The sequence below is a fragment of the Chinchilla lanigera genome, unplaced genomic scaffold (genome assembly GCF_000276665.1).
Source record: "Chinchilla lanigera isolate Chin_1 unplaced genomic scaffold, ChiLan1.0 scaffold00016, whole genome shotgun sequence".
NCBI lineage: Eukaryota > Metazoa > Chordata > Mammalia > Rodentia > Chinchillidae > Chinchilla > Chinchilla lanigera.
This window is the reverse complement of record NW_004955417.1, coordinates 2,217,853-2,238,161: the sequence shown is the minus strand read 5'-3', so window position 1 is coordinate 2,238,161 and position 20,309 is coordinate 2,217,853. Positions and strand designations below refer to the sequence as shown.

The 20,309-nt window shown below is 33.1% G+C and overlaps 1 protein-coding gene and 1 long non-coding RNA gene across 5 annotated transcripts in view; one reads left to right on the top strand and one right to left on the bottom strand.

The window, feature by feature from the left end:
- Nucleotides 1-17,032, top strand: part of LOC106148217 — a 32,073-nt gene extending 15,041 nt beyond the window's left edge. Inside the window, exon 4 of the long non-coding RNA XR_001233467.1 lies at nucleotides 16,935-17,032. This is a non-coding gene — a long non-coding RNA (uncharacterized LOC106148217). The remainder of the gene's footprint in view (nucleotides 1-16,934) is intronic.
- Ralyl (RALY RNA binding protein-like) overlaps nucleotides 1-20,309 on the bottom strand; it is a 624,857-nt gene that overhangs the window by 509,745 nt on the left and 94,803 nt on the right. The gene's annotated exons all lie outside the window — the stretch shown is intronic.

The window sequence follows — 20,309 nt, the reverse complement described above, 5'->3', positions numbered from 1 at the left end:
TATTTGCAGCAACCAGTAAAATGAATGGATCATCAAGAAAGGCACTGAGAACAGAAGCCTTAATAGACACACAAAGAAACGGGTTAATGTGCTCTGATATTGAATGGATATTAAATAACCATATGCTGAATGAACAAATGTCTCCACTTGATTTTAATTTCAAAAGCAAATATAAAAATCAGTTAAGTTCCTTATTTGGGGTATTTATATTTAATTGTGTTATATAACAAACACACAAGACATACATCTATTAAAATCTATAACCATAATGAATGCAATTTCATTACAGTGCAATAAATTGAGAACTAGTAATATGTTTGTGTGAGTTTGTGTTTATATACATATGTGGGTGTTGTCTATATATATATTAAACACAAACATATATCCTCGCATGTATGTCATATATGCATACATTTATACCTACACACAAATAATATACATATGTAGAAAGAGAAAAGAAGGGAAGGAGATGGAAGACTGAAGACTTAAAAATGTCAAGCTGAGAAACTCCATCATGCCCCTACTTATATTTCATATTTCTATAGATCAGGCAGCACAAAACAGGATTATATTCTTCAAAACCAAAGGAAAATACAATAAATCTGAATTTGACAGCAACTGACTTTGATAGATATATGTGCTTTACTGTTACATTAATATAACTCAGGAAATTTGGAATTCCAGATACATATACTGGCATTAAAATATGCAGAGACCATTTATCCAGCTTATACTTTAAAATGGCAAATATTTTAAGAACTTACGTACACAGACACTAATTATATATTTTTAGTGAAGTGCAAGCCTTTTACATATGTGTGTATAAAAAATAAATTATAAGACAAAAATGGCAACAAAAAGTTACATATTTGAATTGCATTTCCACAAATTACCTTACAGAATTTGCAACTTTTGAAAAATACATAATTCCTTTATAACTAACAGAGTAGAAAGGATACGTTTTCCCCAGATGTTTAATAACAACATGTTCTAATATATTTAAGTGATTAAATAATGAAAAAAACTCATTTCATCATCTCAAGTTGCCTCATTTTTCCTAACCCTCTTCTGTACACAAATGACTAAAAACATATTAATAAAGACTCTTCTTACATTTAGCCAATATTGAGACTTCCTAAAAGACCCTTCCTCTAGCCATAATTAAAGAAGTGCAAAGTTAAAGAGATAACAAGCAAAAGGTTTTTTAACTTAGTTTTTTTTTAATTTTTATTTTAATAGCACATGTTTGCAGTACATGATTACATTCACCTAGTCCATGTACATAACATATTTTAAATATGTATACGTCCTCTTCCCCTTCCCCTTCTCTATCCCCACCACTCTCCTTCCATGCCTTGGCCCTCTTCCCATCTGCAAAAGTTCTAGTTCTCTGTCTCCTTGTCATCTATCTTTTATTTTGCTCAAAACACTTTTCAGCATGCCAGTTGGTATCTGCAACTGCCTTGAAAGAAGTTAAAGAACCCTTGAGTGCATTGCTATCACAAGAATGAAAAGAACAACCGTTTTCTTTCATCCAGTAGGAAGAAGATTATGCAATTGTTCAGTTACTTACAACATAAATGCGGTTTTTATTCTTTTTAACACATGTACTAAAACTGCCTTCAAACCTAGGACAAAATCTGACCCTTTGGAAAAGTCAAACATTGCTCAGCTAAACTTTGCAATCTGCACTATGTTCACCATGAAGACAGAGAACCACAACAAAATACTAAGAAATACTTTCAAGCTGATCCTAGCACAGCATTAGCGTTATGAATAAAAACAACTCCTCTACCTCAATATAAATGGAACCAATCTACTTATTCTATGAGTGTAAATTAAAGATGAAACTTTGAGATACTCAGCACGTGCCAGTTCCTGATGCCACTGTAAAACTGGCTGAGGCTCAGTCACATGGATATGCCTTATGCATATTTCAAATTTATTTTCATTCTTAAACGGACAACTTCTGGTTCAGTTTCAATGCAAAAAAAAAAAAAAAAAGTACCAAACATTTCAATTTGCTTGACTCTGTTAACAGCCATTCCTAGACAAAGCAGTTATTGTCAAACACATCACAGAGTGGAAAAAAACAAAAAAACAAAAAAACAAAACAAAACAAAACAAAAAACAGAGTGGAAGGCTATTTTACTCTCCACAAATAAATCATATTAGAAATTTATTTACAAAGAGGAAACAATTAATAAATCATCTTTCATTGATCTAATTTAAAAAATTTTATAGAGAATAAGATTGATATGCTAACTTCATAGAATGTTCTTTAGTTTAAATATATTGCAAACAATGTGGTAGGAAAAAACCTGTATTAGTTCCATTAAGTCTGTTTCTATCACCCCAGTGATGTCGCTAACTGATGAGTATCTCTGAGACTTTCCTATATTCCTGGCATTGTAGTAAGTGATAAGGTTGCAAACAACAAGTAAAAATAACTGATCTTTCTGATCAAGTGGCCAATAATAAGGGAAAAAATTAAAATACACAACTAAAGATAAACGTTTTTAAACATTACAATTACTACGAAAAGGGAAGATTTCAGTGCAGTGAGACATGTTGAGAGGTGAAAGAACAGAGAAAGGCGCAGAAAACAGATTTGTAAAGTTCTGGTGGCATGGTGATAAACGGGGTCAGTGGAAAAAGAAACTATTGTGGCTACAGACCACATAGCTAAGACCAAGGACTGTTATTTTAGATGTAGACAAAGAATTGATCTGGTGAAACAGCTCACATTAAGGATGTAAATCTTCATTTGAAGAGTCACAGGTCCATGAACGTGCAGCCTGCGTGCTTAACCCAGATACTGTACTTGGTTTAATGCTCTGCTATTGCCATAATGATGTTCACAATACTTTTTGAATAAAAAAAAAAAACACCCTGTATCCCTCCAAACCCCACAAGTGACATAGCCACTCCTATAGTAGGGGTTTATAGTGAATTAGGTAAGTATGTTTTATGGATATTGTAACAGCCTAAAAAAGAAAAGGTAACAGACTCATGTAAAAATAGATGGAAATGATATGTAAAAGGAAAAATTGCAACAACTAGTGATATACTTAAATGTTGAATAATTAAAATAATAAAGAACAAGGAAAGGCAAGGAAAGAAAGAAGAAATGCATAAAATAGCCAAAATTTCAGGATGAGCTCTTCAAGAGCTCGAGCTTACACTTCAAATGTCAAGACAAAAATCAAATATTTTTGGATCATGGCACTGCCGTCTTCATAAATTTTCAATGATGTAGTCGACACTGTTAATTTCCTAAGCAACTGCATCTCCGCTCCTTCCTTTCTATTCCTTAGTCAAGGCTTGATTTTGGTCACAAGAAGCTTCTCTACAGAATCGTATGTTCTACTAAAGAAATCAGGACACATCCATTCCCTCTGCCGGTTATTAGTCTAGAAACCACAATGTATGGCACAACTCTGACAGATTGTGGCCTGTTGAGAATTCTGAGCGCTTCTCAAAAGATTATCTAATTGCCAAAGAAATACACCCAGCCTTTCTCCCCCTTGCACTTGACCTTGTCACTTGACTCTAGAACCTAGGTAGCCATCGTGATATCATGAATAAGGAAGTAAGTAAAGAGTAAGAAGGCAGTAATATGACAAAACCTACATTCAGCTTCTACATTACCTAGCCTGTAACCATCTCCTTCCGAATTTCTAATGTGCCAATGTAAAATTCCTGTTGTTTAATCCTGCTAGGTTTAATGTCCTTGAGGTCAGATGTTCTTTTATTCATCTTTGTTTTGCTCATAAGTAACTAACGATACTTTCAGCCTCTTTGCTCTGTCTTATGTTATGAAAGATGAGTTAATTTAGAAACTAAAGATTATGTGCAGCTAATGTATCACAAAATAGTATTTGGTACTGATGTACATGTGCTTCATTCATGCAGTTCTCACTATACTCCTTCTAATGTGAGATCATTCTGTTGAGAAAGAAGTAGGTATTTTTGCTGCTATGAATCATAAAATCTAGCTCTGGAGGGCTTCTGAGAATACCTAACCTAATTAAATAAAGTGCTATTAAATTTTAATTAATATGTGCTAGTCAAAATTAATCAGATCCATAACTAAAACTGTGCTTAGCAAATGATCATACACAAAAAGGCAGGAGTTCTCTAGTGACTCAACTTGTGCTTTATTTTTAAAAGGTTCCATGTATCATTTTTTCTACTATAGCTGGAAGCCCTTCTCTGTACTTAGTTTCTTTGGTCAAAATCAAGACTGATAAAATTTCTAGATGTAAAGAAAGGTAGTCTTCTAAATTAAAAAAATTCTGGGTAGTTGCTGAGATAAAATATTGAACACTGAATATATAAGCATAGAATGAGAATACACATTTGACTATGCTGAAATGTAAAAAAATCATCCTCCAGGAAAACAGCTACAATTTATTTTAGCAAAAGTGAAACAAACAGAAAATATAAAAATAAAGAAGTGAATCACCAAGACTTTTTCATAACTATGAGGCATAACAATAACTAGCATTAATAACAACTTGGATTCAAGCCTTACATTAAAAAATACTTGAGAAAAATCTAATGTATGATTTACAATCCATAAAAGATTATTAAAGAAACAAGCACTACTAGCATTGTTCCATGTCTTTCTTATCCAGAATGTCTGCAAATGAAGAGAAACTGAAAAAATGGCAATCTGGAAAGTGTTGGATAGAAAGGCTGAAGATTAACTGTATTAGCAAAAGTAGTTATAGATGCTGTTTCTGAGAAATCATAGTAAATATAGTTTTGTAAAATCCTGATAGGAACATGAGCTGTAAGAACATATCAACTGTATGATTATCCATCTCTAAGTTAAAAAAAGTAGAGGATGAGTTTTATTTAAATAAGTTCTCCAAAGCTAAAATAATAATTTTACAAAACATTAGATTCCTTGTATTTCAGTCAAGGGACTGGACTGAATAGTATCAACTGTGCTTAAAGCTAAATCTTACTCCTATTTTTAATTAACCAATATTTCCACGGTAAACTATAATATTCATTAAAGTTAAAAATTAAACAGGATGTTCAATGCATTTTTAATACTTGTGTCCTTGATTCAAAAATGTTTGCCAACAAGTAGGATAAAGAATCTCAATTTCTGACTCAGATTAAATATTCAAAATTAACTGTAAACTATATAGCTAGCTGACTTTGCTATGCTCATGGGTTACATTTGTATATAAGGCTACAAACTGTCCACTGTAATTTAGTATATTAAATCTATTTGACTGGTCTGAGATTATAAGAAAAGTGACAGTTTATTCAGACAATTGTGATCCATAGATTCCTTCCTCTCAAACTAAGAGTCTTCATACAGTCCAAAATCCAGGAAGTCCCAAAAAGTATTCATTGCCGGGCATGGTGGCACACTCCTGTAATCACAGTACTTGGGAGGCTGAGGCAGGAGGATCATTGTGAGTTTGAGATCAGCCTGCACAACAAATTGAGCTCAAGGCCAGCCTGAACTGCATCTCGAGACCCTGTCTCAAAAAGACAAAAAAAAAAAAAAAGAATTCATTGAAAAGTCTCAACATACAATTCCTTTTTCCACAGGCTGTAAATTGTATCATTTTTGTATATAAATTTAGGTATATATTTTTGCATAGTCAACAAATGTTTAATTTTATTTCCTTTTTATAAAAACTATTTTACATATTGTATAAAATTAAAATAAACACACTTCAAATATTAGGTAATAGAATTTAAGAATATGCCACATCAGTATAAAAAGATTTCCTCAATCCTTAAATTTGACAATTTCCCTATAGTGTGGATCCTGTTACACCTATGAGAATAAGAAAATTCTTAGCTGGATTTTGGGAATGGATTGTAACTGATTTAACCCCTGGCCTACTGAAAAACTCATACATTGTGTCCAATATTTCCTGACATAAGTAATAATTTTATATATATTCTTTTGCATATAAGTGAATTTAACCATAAGAAAATTGTTATACACATATATTTCAATAATAATTGCCAACCTGCTTCCACGCTATATACAGAACCTCTGTCTTTCCAAAGCCACATACCACACAGTGACTTTAAGGAAATTTCATATGGTAAAGAGCCACTCATTGCTACTGCATATCTTTAGTCTACCTTTTCTCTGGGCTTTTTCATCTATTTCTTACCAGTTTACATATAGAGGACCTCTTAATATAAATCTTAGTAAATAGATATCACAATCTCATTATTGTCTATTGCTTATGGCAGTTGTATCTTCTGTTTTCTCCCCCAACAGTCTGTAAACTGTCTTCTTTTATCTCATGTTACTATTTCATTTTACCTTTAGTTTCCCCATCTAAATCACAGCACCAACGTAAAACTATTACAACAAAGGGAACTATGGGTCCCTGAGATGAATGATCACTATTATACTTCATTTACATTTATATTTAATTAGTCTATTTTCCTACCATAGTAGGGGAGGCATAAAATAAGGAGCTAGAAAGCAGAATACAACTTTGTAAATAAACTGACAAATGATGTGTTCTTACTTGATTTATGCCCCTAAATTTTCTATAAATACTGAAAAATACAAGTATGCAATTGAAGAGAGTTCATTTCTTATTCCACTTTCAGTTTCTGTTTCTTTCTCACATTTCACACAAGGAAATCTGCATAAATATTTTGTAGTTGTCCTTGTATATATTCTTTTCTATTAACTTTAAGTTTATTATTTCCTAAATAATTGCTGTTTTGTCCCTCAACTCCTGTTATTATTATTTTATGTAAATGAGCATCTGTTGCTAGAAAGATCAAGTTAAGTGACGATGAATCATTAAAGAAAGGAAGCAGTGAAAGCTTGAGGTAGAGATGAGTCTTTTTCTATTCTATATTAAAAATGTTTAAGTGAAAACAATTTTCCCTGAAACCAAAAGCTCTCAGATTCAATTTTCACATGAACAAATATTATATGCTTAACAAATATTGGTTATATGCATGGATGAAACAATAAATTAATGACTTTTTAATTGAATAATTTATATATATCCTAGGTTGTAATCTCTAAACAGAAAAATTAAAGCTGTTTTCTATTTTTATTTTTTCACTATGGTGCTCTGTTAGATGCTTCCTAAAAGGCATATGATGACAGTATTAATAAAAATGAGGTAACTTGATGAAGAAAGCTTCCTCTCTAGCATATAAAAATTCCAATAGCAGAAACTGTTTAGTGAGTTCACTGTAAGTCAAATTCAATACCTAAAATTCTCCAAAATAAATGTTATTTAAATGTACATAGTTCAAAATTTAATTTAATCATCCATCATTAGCATTTCATTTACACTGTTGCCCAGTCACATCTATTTTAATTTATTCTGACTAAATTTAACATTTGTGGTCATGTAATGTAAATATGTTAACATATTGGTTATGTAACATATATGGTCATGTAATTTAAATATGTTAACATATTTAGATTACATGAACAGCAAATCATGTAATAAAGAGCACAGATATGAAAGTAAAATAATTAAATACCTTTCTTTAAAAACTGATGTGATTGTGAGGGAAATAAAAAAAATCAAAATCACTTTGTTAAAAACTCCTACTGTAAAGGTAGAGGGTATCGCTCAGTGGCAGTGTGCTTACAATGTGTGAGGCACTGTATCCAATCCCCAGCACTCGAGAAAAGTGCACAATGTTTATGTCAAATTCAATTTACATGGAACAAAAATGATGCACAAATGCTGATTGTTTCAAATTAATTTTTAAAAGAAAAAGAAAAATTCATTTTAAAGAAGATAACTGAAGCCAAATAATTATTAAAGAATTTTGCTAATAGCATATGCTAACAAATATATGTGTAGAAACACAAAACTGACTTAGATTAACATGATAAATTTTATATTTTAATCAATAGATTTCTAGTAAGTGGAGAAAGTATTAGAAGGAACGTGAGTTTAAAAGTTTATGGAAATGTGAATTTATCTCTGCTTATCTATGTTCAGATGAAAATGCAAATAAGCATATAATCATTGTACATGGGGTATCTTTCCCTAACCAATGGACCCAAAAGAAAATACTGCTATTCCAAAGAGGAAAATAAAAATTAAATTGTAAGTATTTAACTTGTGATAGAGTATTATAGTAAGCCATGGTCCTCAAGAGCTCGCCTTTTCTCAGCTGGAATTTCAGGCTACACAAAATTTGTTTTAAATTTAGTAGGATGGTTTAATGAAAGACTCCTAAATACCTACATCTCTCTCTCTGATTAGCTATCTTGGAAAACTAATTAAGTAATCAATAAGTAGAACAAGTATAAGTCAATAGTACCTCTGATAAGCATGCAGGCTCTTCAACCTACAACAACACAGTTGTCAGCAATTACAGGGGAAGCTATATCTTAAAGTTCATTAAAGACACCTTGTAAAGCTATTAAATGTTATCAGGAAATGTTTTCTGTACTATTTGTAATGCAGCACTTTATTATTAAATTTTAACTCACACAGTTTATTTCAAACAAAGAAACCACAAATTTTATTCCTCTCATTCAAATATATAATTTGCATAGCAACCACATATTACATCTATCATTCATTCATTAAGCTAACATACATTTACATTGCTTGTAATGTGTTCCAGATGTTGTGCTATTTACAAACACATAAACATTAATATGTCATTCTCTCAGCCGTCAATCAGACAATTGTCTAGCAGAAGAGAGAGGCACATACAAGGAATAATATAATTTATAATGATAAGTGAACATGTACGTAAAACGTAAACTAACCTTCACTGCATGCTTATAAAAATGAAATCATCTTAGCACTAATATTAAATTCTCTGGTTCATAGTTCCCCACTCATATAGCCATAAGATGTAAGATTCTCCATACCAAGGTTTCTCCAAGTATTTCTAGATGGAATTCAGGGATCTAATATATTACTAGCCAATCATGTCCTGTCACTCTGTTCCTACATAAATGCTCACTGACAAAAGGGTACTTGAAAAACCTTCCTGCTCATCTATAACTAAATTTCTTCAAGACTCCAGGGCCCCCCTCTAACACCATTCTTTTTCAAAGGACAACAGAGATTTCAGCACAAAAAATGAAAAGCTCTTTACCTCACTCCTCTGCCTATCATATGACCTTCAATGACTTTTCAGTAACCTAGGATAAAGTGTAGATTTCATCTTCCAAGATGTAACCTTTGCTCTTCAGCACAAAAGGAATCAAGTTTACCAAAAAACTCAAACTCTCTTCGGTATATGTAAAATAAAAAGAATAAAGATACAACTCAGAACTCTATTCAGTTTTCAGAAATCAGAAGGCAAATATATTCTAAGGCCTGGAGAAAAGAGGGAAGTGGACAAGGTAGCTTTCTGTGTAAAGGGCTATCTCCTGTTCAACACGCATGCTTGCTTAGTCCTGATCTCAAGAAAAGAACAAAGACAAAGACGTCAAAAGAAACCTTTGGCAGAACAAGGGGAAAAGTGTTCAGTGGCCACTGTCTTAGACACAACCTGAAGCTCTTTCAAGAAGAACTCCCAAAATGTTCATGTGATAAACACCTTAAAGAGAGAGTCTTGCACTGAGTGAAAGAGACCAACTGCATCCATGTACCTTCACTGAGTCAACTGCATGACAGCTCTTGATACAATCCAGAAACTGCTTCAAATTTCAAATACGGCTTTGGGTATAATTCAAAAGGTTAAATAATAATTTTTTTAAAAACTTCTGCATATCAGATTTACTTTATTGTTTCATGCTTACAATGAAAGAACAGACTTTAATTCAATAACACAAACATCCAAATTTTAAATTTAAAAAAATCAAGCTTTGTGTTGTTGAAGGACAAAATTTTCCATTTGCTTAATAAAGACTGCTTTTTAGGAATCTAATTACATCACAAGTTAACTGGATAATTATGTTAATGAAAAAAGGTGATTTGCTAAAAATGTGATTACATAAGAAGTATGCAAGTATGCAAATATTATGCAAAATAACAGTATAATAGATTTTTTCTTTAACTCTGCCTTAACCGCGAAACATCAAACTGTATTCTGACTTATGATCACTGAAAAATTTTCATTGTTTTAGCTACGGACAATATTACCACTTCTTCAAAGACATCTGACCAGTTCATATCAATGGCTATCAATGGTGTCTTTCTTCCTGAATATAACTCTTCCTGAGTAAAATAAAAATATATTTATAAATACATATATATATAAATACATATATCCTTAAGAAGACATAGTTTACTGATGTATATACATGCACTAAATGCTCTAATTGTCAAGATTCTACACCAGGACGTATTTTTTTCCTTATTATAACATATTTCCTTCATTTTCCGGCAGCCTATCAAACTAATGATCATTTCATGTCCATGTTTTCAACTCAGATCTTCATAATCTCCAATATAAAATCTGAATTTGATCTTATCTTTTTCACGGGAGCAAGATCCTGGGTAATGTAATATATTTTCTTTGATTACATCACAAAATTAACATATTAACTTATACGTAACATACAGATTATAGGCCATCCTCGTTCTGCAGGGTTCTGATATGCACAAATTTGTTATGATGAATTACTTAAATAACATCAACACACTAAATTTTAAGCACCACACTCTATTAACTAAAAGTAATTCCAAAAAGTACATAAAGTACTTTGCTGCTAGTTCTGCCCCCAACTAATAGATGTGCATAATGATCAATGACCAACGTATTACTTTTTCCAGTGCCACTGATGGGTGGTCTCTGTGCCTCGTTTTCTTCATGTATAAACAAACAGTAAAGCACATAGTCATGTTTCTTGTCTGTCAGTCATAAAACTATGTGACATTTTACAAATATAGATAACCAAAAGAGGAAACTGGTCAACAAGGAGAAAAATCGCCAATAAACAATAAGTTATAGTGCTGAAAGTAAAATTTCCATTGAATGTGTAAGATGACAGAAGAAACAGTTTACAGAAGAAACAGCTTAACCTGAGAACATGGACCTTGCCATCCTGAAGAGACTCTACATATATAGTCAAGGAGACTTGCTGAAGGTGAACTTATTGACAGAAATTAGGAAAGTCACAAGAGAAAACAGATGTAAATACCCTACAAAAGTGAGACTGGCCAAAAAAATTAAAGATACATTCAGATATGTTTTATGACATGAAAGATGTAATGAATAAAATATGGAAACCTGATTCAGAATTAAAAATATGAAAACGGCACAGAATAGATGACCACTAGGTATCATAAATTATATAATGAAAAGAAGACATGTATTGTTGAGGTATAATGATGTTATTTACAAAAGAAAACAAAACACTTCTTTGGTATTCCCAGTATTTTACACTACACCAAAGAAGTAATCTGCTGTTTTTTATTTCCCCATAGATATAGGATTTAGAGTAAGGTACATTTTCACTTTGAGAAAAACTTCAGTCAGAGAGAAATCATCACTTCTTAGTGGCTATAAAGATCACTCTGCATGGTTTAACCTGATTTTTATGGTTTTGCACCACAAATACTACCTGTGTACTTTTTTCATTTTTTGTAGTTTTAGAGATTGAACCCATGGTCATCATACTGAACTACATCTCAGCCCTTCTTTCATTTTTTAACTTTTTCATTTTGAGAAAGGGTCTTCTTTCAATCACTAATTTGTCAGGATGGGGCTCAAATTTGAAATCTTCCTGCCTCAGTCTTCCAGAGTGCAGGGTTTCAGGCATGTGCCACCACACCTATTTTACCTGCACAATCTTAACTGTAATTTTAACGTTAATGTTGAGACATTAATGTTTGCAGTCTTCAAATTTCTTCCATGACTATGTCAATTGTCATCTGTAGAATTGAAGGTGTTTAATCATCCTTTCTTCACATATGCATCCACTTCATAAAAGAAACAGTGTCATATTTCTAAGACTCTTTAGGCAAACAATCAAAGTATGATATAATATTCAGTTTGTCAACACTGTTTAGTCACTTAGCTGTGTCATAGTGTGTGGGTATCCCTGCCAGATCCTTGTTTGCTAATTGAACAACTTATGTTTTTTAAGCAAGAGAAGCAACCAGTTACTCCAACTTTGTACATAACTAAGTAAATTTGGAACAATGTTAATGTTTCCTGCATGTTTTTTGAGTAATACACCATTCACTCAACTGGAAAAGATAGATGTGTCCTGATCTAGGGAATAGGTAAGACAGGTCTTATTTTGTGACTCAGCATACATATCTTTCAAGCAGAGCTCAGGCAACTATATGGAATAATTAACGTAAGGAGCTTAAGGCATTTTCTAGGGGAAAAAACATGAATATGGTTAAAGAGTATGAAGTCATAGCCCTAGGAAAAATGTGTTCTGGGATATATAGGTGATCTAAAAATCACTGCTAAGACAATTTTCTGTTTGCTTGGGAATCCTTTAGTTTTGAATTTGCACACCTCAGTTTATCATTAGAGAAATTTCATGTTTGGAATAATTACTACCTCTGTAGAAAACTTCCATTCAACAGTAGTAGGTCCCAAGTTATTATTTTCCTGGTTACACACCCTCGTCTTAATTGAAAACACAGTAGTAGAGAGTGCATGTTTACTATGCATAAATGACTTCACGAAAAATCTCTATAAACATTCTGGAGCCACCTACTCTTTCTCCTCCGAGAGGACAATATATGCATTGCCAACACTCGTTGGAGCACTGCTCCTCCTCAATAGTGTCTCTTCATAAGCTTTCAGTCCTTCGGTACCAGCTAGAGAAGAAATTCCAGTACATGTTGCACATTTCAGCACTTCAGCTCATGTCAAACTTTTAGGCTTGATTTCTTCCCAAAAAGTGCCCCTCCAACAGTCCTCAAGGTCAAACAAGGTCATGTTCCAAATAATATAGGGATTCTTTATTCCATGTAATAGTACATTGAAACATACAGTATTTGCAGAGAATATTACCAGGAAGTGGAATGTATTTGTGATGCAGAATTCTGACAAATTTCTTTGTGCATATGTGATTATGAATTTAACATTTCTACTTCATATACAGTATTACTTATGCCTCAGAACAGGACACTGGCATCTAAAGAAAAACATAGACTATTTTCTACAGAATAACAATTTTATCTACTCTAACACTCAGCCTGTACACTGCGAACCAAAACATATCTCTCTTTAGATTTGTTCTTCTTTTGTCTTCAATTGTATGACATTTTTTCCAGGAGTCCAATTACATGGTTTGATTATTCATTATACCAACTTCCCTAAAGATCTCAATGGCAAAGAACAAAAAGCAATTAAATCACTTACCTTAAAATCCTTATCCTGTTTTAGCCCATACTATACCATTGTATTTTTATCCTTACCCAATTCTAACCAAATCTCTCCACTTTGAAATTTTTATCTTAAATCAAACTTCCAATTCTCAAAAAAAATCTAACTTCTATGTCCCCACCCAAGAAACTATAAAGATTTTGTAGAGTTCTCTCTTGTTCATACAAGAAATAGTTTGTTTATTAATAGAGTGGTAATGCTTAGGTAAGAGATCAGGTATGACAACAGAACTTTGATGTATAACTTGACAGTCAGAAGGGCCAGGAGTTGATTAGTCATAGCCAGCTTCCCTGAGTTTCCTCACAGTTTCTAATCAAGGAACAATAAGGAAAAGTCAATCATGCCCCCATCCAAACACAAAAGATGCTCCCTATCCTAAGAAGCCTACCTCCAGGTACTGCATTCCAACAATCTCCACCTAGAACAAAACTGAAGTCTTACCAAATTTTTCCTTTATTAAATTTTTTAGTGTAAGCTTGCAATATGTACATATCACACCCCGATCCTTTATACTTCACCTTCTCCTTCCCTCTCACTCATCCCTCCTTATCCTCAGATTTCCTTCCATCTCCACAAAGTCTATCTCCCTGTTTTTTATTATATATCATTTATCTTGTTCTTTAAATTATCTATACTTTGGGTTTTACTATACAATTTTCAACTTCCTCATCTACTTGAGTCTCTGCCAAGCACAGGTGATGGTGAGTGGTGCCTACTGTAACAGACTGATTAAGTAGCCTCTATTTGTTTTAATTTGGGTGGTTTTCTTTATTTTGGTTGGGAACGAGCTATAGACAATTGGATTTGACAAATGCAAGAGATGTTTTTAAATGAATGCATTGGCAGCACATTGCTCACAACTATTAATTTTCCAAGCCATTTTTTAATAGAAATTGGTGAGCTCCCTGACCACTGGTTTTGAGAGACAGCCGAGTTCTGTATACTACTGATATCCTTAGGTGGCACTTTCTAAGTACCTATTTTTGAAATAGGGACCAAAATAAATTTAAAAATAAAATATAAAGGATTATTTTAAAATTCAGTTTTCTTACATAGTCAGGGCAGAGGGGGAGTACTCCTGCAATTCTTTATGCAGGGCTGAAAGAAAACAATGTGCCTAAGAGAAGTTTGTAATTTTTATCAGGGTGGGTAACTACACAAAAGCATAACACTATAGGCTGTTTTAGTGCAAAAGGCCCTGGTCTTTGCTGAAACAAGAGAAACAGGGAACATAATTTCATATACAATAAGGTCTGGAGAAACAAATTAGAGAAAGGAAAGCTAGGAGTGATGAAGGAGGCTCAGTGTTTACTAAGTATGGATTATGAATCTCTACAACTCTCATGAAAGATAAGATGAGAACATCAATGTCTGAAAAAACCAAAAACAGCTTGTGAGAAACCTCAAGATTGGGAATGCCTGAGACACTGTTAAGAATGATATTCTAATAGTAATACAGAAATTTTAGTACTCGATTTGTTATTGATTTCTGTGCTTAACTACCAATACTGGTTTAAAAAGCTTGTGCTAATTCAAAAACACTGGATTGTGACTGATTCAAAGAATCAGAAAATATACTGAAAAATATATTATCGAAAAATATAAAAAACATACCAGAAGACTGAGAATTCGGTGGAAACATGGTATCAGGTCCAGGAATGATTAGAGAAAATACAGATCTGAAGTACTTCTATAAACAATGTGGAGAAAGGCTAAATTTTTATAACATTTGGTATAGAAATGAACATACATTTTACTTACCTTTAATGTAATAGTAACCTCAAGAATTTGGGAACCCTCAGGCAACTGATTTAAAACAGTATATCATTATGTAATTGTACCCATATAAATGTTAATAAAAGACAATCAGTGTTAGTCCTTTCTCTTTTTCCCTCCTTCTCTCCCTTCAAGTCTTCAAAAGACAGAAATATGACGTAGAAAGGAAATTATATGAAGAGCTATTTCACTGAAGTATGAGGATCAGAGTTTTGCTATATTTTCAGTTAATAATCTTATGCCATTAAGGAATATTTGTGAAATACAAATTTCAATAAAGCAATACGAGGAAAACAGTGAAATGATGTGCATGTATAGCTTTTCAATGCATAACAGAATAATGGTTTGGGGTAGATCAGATTTGAAACTCTAAAGAACATATCAGTGTATTTACACGTTGTACACATATAGTCTGTGTGTTATTTATGTGTATTTATTTATAACACATATATAATCTCCTACATTTATATTACATACAATTATCATTAAAATTTTATTTTACTTTCTTAGGGTTGAACCACATTTGTTAGATACAGTCTCTCAACTAACCAACAGTTCATCAGAAAAAATCCATAATTCATTCTTAATTAGCTCTACTGAGACTCTGAAAGGGTATAGTGTCCTTTTCATTGGTTCTAACTGGAGAACCAAGTGATTTTTTCAAAGGTTAATCCTCCTCTTTCAAAAATAAGCACTCCTAAAACTGGATAGCTATATCTACAATAAGCAAATTTTCACAATTAATATATATAATGTTTCAATTATTCTCAGCCATGTTATAAAATCATTAAATGTCAGTTTGTGTTCTTTATTGGTGACTTAAAATCTTCATTTTGATAATTAGCATTTATTAGAGAACAGTAATGTAATTTAACTGATATTTTTTGGTATCCACAAAATTAGGAAGACTTACATACTGTGTTGAGAAATTTAGAACATAAAAAAAATGCCTACATATTATACGCAACTTTTAAAATGAGTTGAAAAACCTTTGCTTTCCTAATTTCTATCCGTTTTCACTCAATTAAAAATGATACAATACCAGCTATGCACTGGATCATATGGTAAATTTTGAGGAGACAAAATTAAATATCAAACAATTTTTGTCACAAGTCTTTGAGTCAATAGTGGTCCTTATTTAAATGACACTGGGCTTCTCGCAAAGTTTGGCAAAAAGAAGACACTCAATAAATCTTACTTCTCTTCCCTCCCCTTACTCATTCCATACTGTTTGTACCTACGCCAAGGGCTGTTTCAATACACAGCAGTGAAATTATATTCTTGCATCACTGATTTCTGTTTAAGTTTGAAATCTTTATTTCAGCATTTTATCCCCATAGAACAGTGCCTGTTTTATAGCAGGTAACCAATCAATTTATTATGTGAAAAGAGGGTATAAAAATAATAAATATAGAAAAGAGATGTAGACTACATCAAATGTAAGAATAATATTCTAATAATAATATGATATTGTTCTAGTATGCAGTTTATTATTGCTTTCAATGTGGGGCTCCCAGAAGTACCTCATTTCAATACACTTCATTTCTGCACTGATGTACGGTTCTCTCTTGAAAAGTGGAAGCTTTGACACTGCAATAAACACGTACAGATTGAGGCTCTTCAAAGGCCAAAGCATATTAACAATAGGTGTCTATAGATGTGTTACAACTGAGAAGATTCAACAGAACGAGTTAGAACAGGTAAGATCACGCATCTCTTGTGCGGCTCTGTGTGTGGCAGTCACTGCTGGCCAAGAGTGTGACAACGCATGGAGGCAAGTGTATGTTTGCTTCCTATAGTTTTGACTATCATCACATGTATTTTGTAATATGTTTACTCTCCTTTTATCTCTCCAACAGAGTGATTTTCCGTGAGCAAGACAAACATCAGAGTCTAATATTTTACTAAAACCACTGCAACATCTCTGCTGTAAGTAAAGTCAAAACTAAGAAAATATTATCACCCTAGCTTCACAATGTTTTACTCCAGTTGTTCTCATTCAAAATTAAGTAATTTGGTGGAAAATGGCATAGATTTTTCAGGGAAAAGTCCCAGTTTTCTCGGCTGTTAGTACATTATATGGAGTTTGTCCCAGTTTTGAACCTAACATTGCACTTTTTAATAAAAATAATATGAACAGTAAACAAGAAAAAATTTTAAGCTTCATAAAGTGGTAATTCCCAAAAGAGGAACTATAAAGGGGTAATAAACACTTTTAAAGTTTAACCACATTGGCAATTGAAAGTGTATTTTCCATTCTTCACTTACAAATTGGTCCAAATAAAAACAAAAGCTGGAAATTGTCTCTTTTAACAATTTAATATTAGCTCACACATAGAAAAATGGAAACAAACCCTCATAGCCTACTTGTACAAGTATACATTTTTAAAAAACAATACTGGAGGCAATTTTCCAATATGAATCAACCATTTTTAAAACATTCTCACACTACAAAGCAGTTCACAATTCCTACTAAAGAAATAATGAGAAATGTGTGTTAACAAAAGTGATCTCCCATGTTCCCCTCAGCTTGAGTGAGACACAGCCATGCATCATCCCGATTGGAGGCCCTTTTCTTATAGCATCTGTGTAGGAAATTTACAATATAAGTATTTTCTTTGCCCTTTAAGATGTAAATCTTTTTAAAAGCTCGCCAATTTTATAACCTAAGACTGCCTTTCTCGAGGACCAGGAAACTGTCTTTCAAAAATAAACAGAGATGCTACTGCTATCTCCTAGTTTTTATGGCAGGGGAGGAGACTAGCTTCTGCCGGGTGGAGCGCTGCTGAAAATTACAAAACTATTTTTTGTCACAAACTTAAAAGGAAATTTATTTTGAAAGAGGGATGAAGTCTATTACCAAACCCTGAAGGGCTCTGATCTTCCTCTCATCCCAGCACTTAAATATTCTCCACCCTTTGTTTCAGCAGACTTCAATTTAGACCATTATTTTCTCTCTTATTGTGGTAACATTAAGAGTTTATGTCTGTTATTTGTGATAACATTGTTTTGTCTGTTTAATCTTGTCCAGTATAAACTCTGCCTTGACAGCACAAAAAGTGCCTATTATTTTACTGATTAAAACATTAACTATGATAGTAAGAAAACTTTTAAATATTCCATGATACCAATTACATGCATAAGTGATAAATACTGTTAAGAAATAATACACATCACAGAAAATATGTCTTTCCATTTACAAATCCCCATACAAAAAATTTGGGGATGAAAACCAAAGAAGCTGTAAAATTAAAACATCCTACGTCTTTTCCCATTCATGGGACCAACATCTTTGTTACTTCATTGTGGTTTCAAACAGGGTTAAAACAAGCAATAGAACAATAATATATAAGTGAAAAGGAGCACAAAGTGGCATTAACAATCTTCCACAGATGCAGAATTCCTCGTAATTGATGAATGTGACATTCTGTAACTATTTATATAATAGGCAAAGTCATTGAAAAATGAGTCTCTGTGACAGTTCAAGCAGATAAAAACTGAAGAGAAAATCAGCAATGATGACATTATAGATAGTTCCAGTGATTTGAATACCATAGGATTAAGAGATACTGAACCAGAATGGCCCTCAACCTTGGCTGCCCATTGGAATCAACTTGAGCAGTATTTTAATATAGTGATGCCTACATGCCTGAGGTGTGGTCTGACTCTTTTTTAAACTCTCAGATATACCTAAAAACCTGTAAACCAGTGCTAAAACTAATGATCTTGGCCACCTGCACATATCCCTCAAAACCCAGTCTTCTACTTTCATGAACACACTGGACTACCTTACATTTTGAGACTCAACCTATGCGATTCACTGGAACCGGAATGTTCTCAGTACTTTTATTGCAGTTCTTACACTGCACAATTCTGTGATAATTGATATTTCACGGCAACATGACTTTATCTCAGCATTCACAGAATTAGGTGAAAAGAGGATCAAACATACAACTATCATCATGAAAACCCATGCTCCAAAATTTCATTTCTCAAAACAAACAAGCTTTCCACATCTCCCTAATTGATTTACCTCCCCGATTATCCAATCTCTCAAACTATTAGATCATCTAGAATTTATGGTCAATTATCAGCAAAACCTAACACCAGCTTCCCTTTTAAATATGTCAATCTTCTATCCTCTATCTCCTGAGGATAATGCTTCTATTTTTTTTCCTCTTTCATACCACTTGAGACTATGGGTTTTCTCTTTGCCACTTCCAGACCATTTCCTTCAATTATTCCTCAAATCTCCTCTCTGTAATCTCATCTAATAAGATACCACCAGTGACTTCTAAACTCATCTCTTCTTTTCCATGATGTTATCTCTGCCTTCCTATATCCATTCCCACCAATGTCACAGCTTCACCTTTTTACTTATCCATGTTAAATTGTCTAGTCCACTCCCTAGGGCTACTCTTGCTTTACTACATTCCCATGACAATAGGTCAATGTTAGTTACAGCTAACTCTTATCACACTTCCTTTCTGCTTGCACCTAATCAAACATCACCAAAGAAAAACATAACTGTGTCCACTGGTGATGTCTCCACCTTTTTCCATTACGTGAGTTAAAAAATTCAAACCCTACTTGATTTCACAGTTTTCTCTCAGAACATAAGTTCAAACAACAGCAAATCCCACTAGTGAAACTGCCAATATATATCTAGAATCTGATCACTGGTCACCAGCCATTGCTATCATAATTTATCACATTTGCTATCACAACACCCTCCTCTGTAGTTTCCCTGCTTCCTCCTTCAATATGCATCCAGGTGTCCTTTGTAAAATATAAATCAAATCATGTTATCTTTTACTCATAACCCTCTGATGACTTCTGCTCTCATTCAGTACAAATCCTCAATAGTGACTTCAATTGTCTGTATCATTCTCTCTGAACTCATTTCTTATAATGGCTTCCTCCACTTATTCTCCATTAGTAACATTAAACTCAACTGTTTCTCCAACAAATTAAACATCCTCTAAGCCCAGAATTTCACACTTGGTGTTCCTTGGGGCTAGAATCTTCTTCTCAAGGTCCATATAATTCATTCTCACACCTCAGGCTTTTATCAAATGTCATCATCTCAGTAACAACCCTGTTTGGAATTGCACCCTGTATCCCAGTACTCCTGCTCCTTTCCATACTCTGTTGTACATATAACCCTTCACTCACTAATGTCACAGTCAAATTAACAGCCTAAAAATTAAAAACCATATAGATCTTAGTAACTA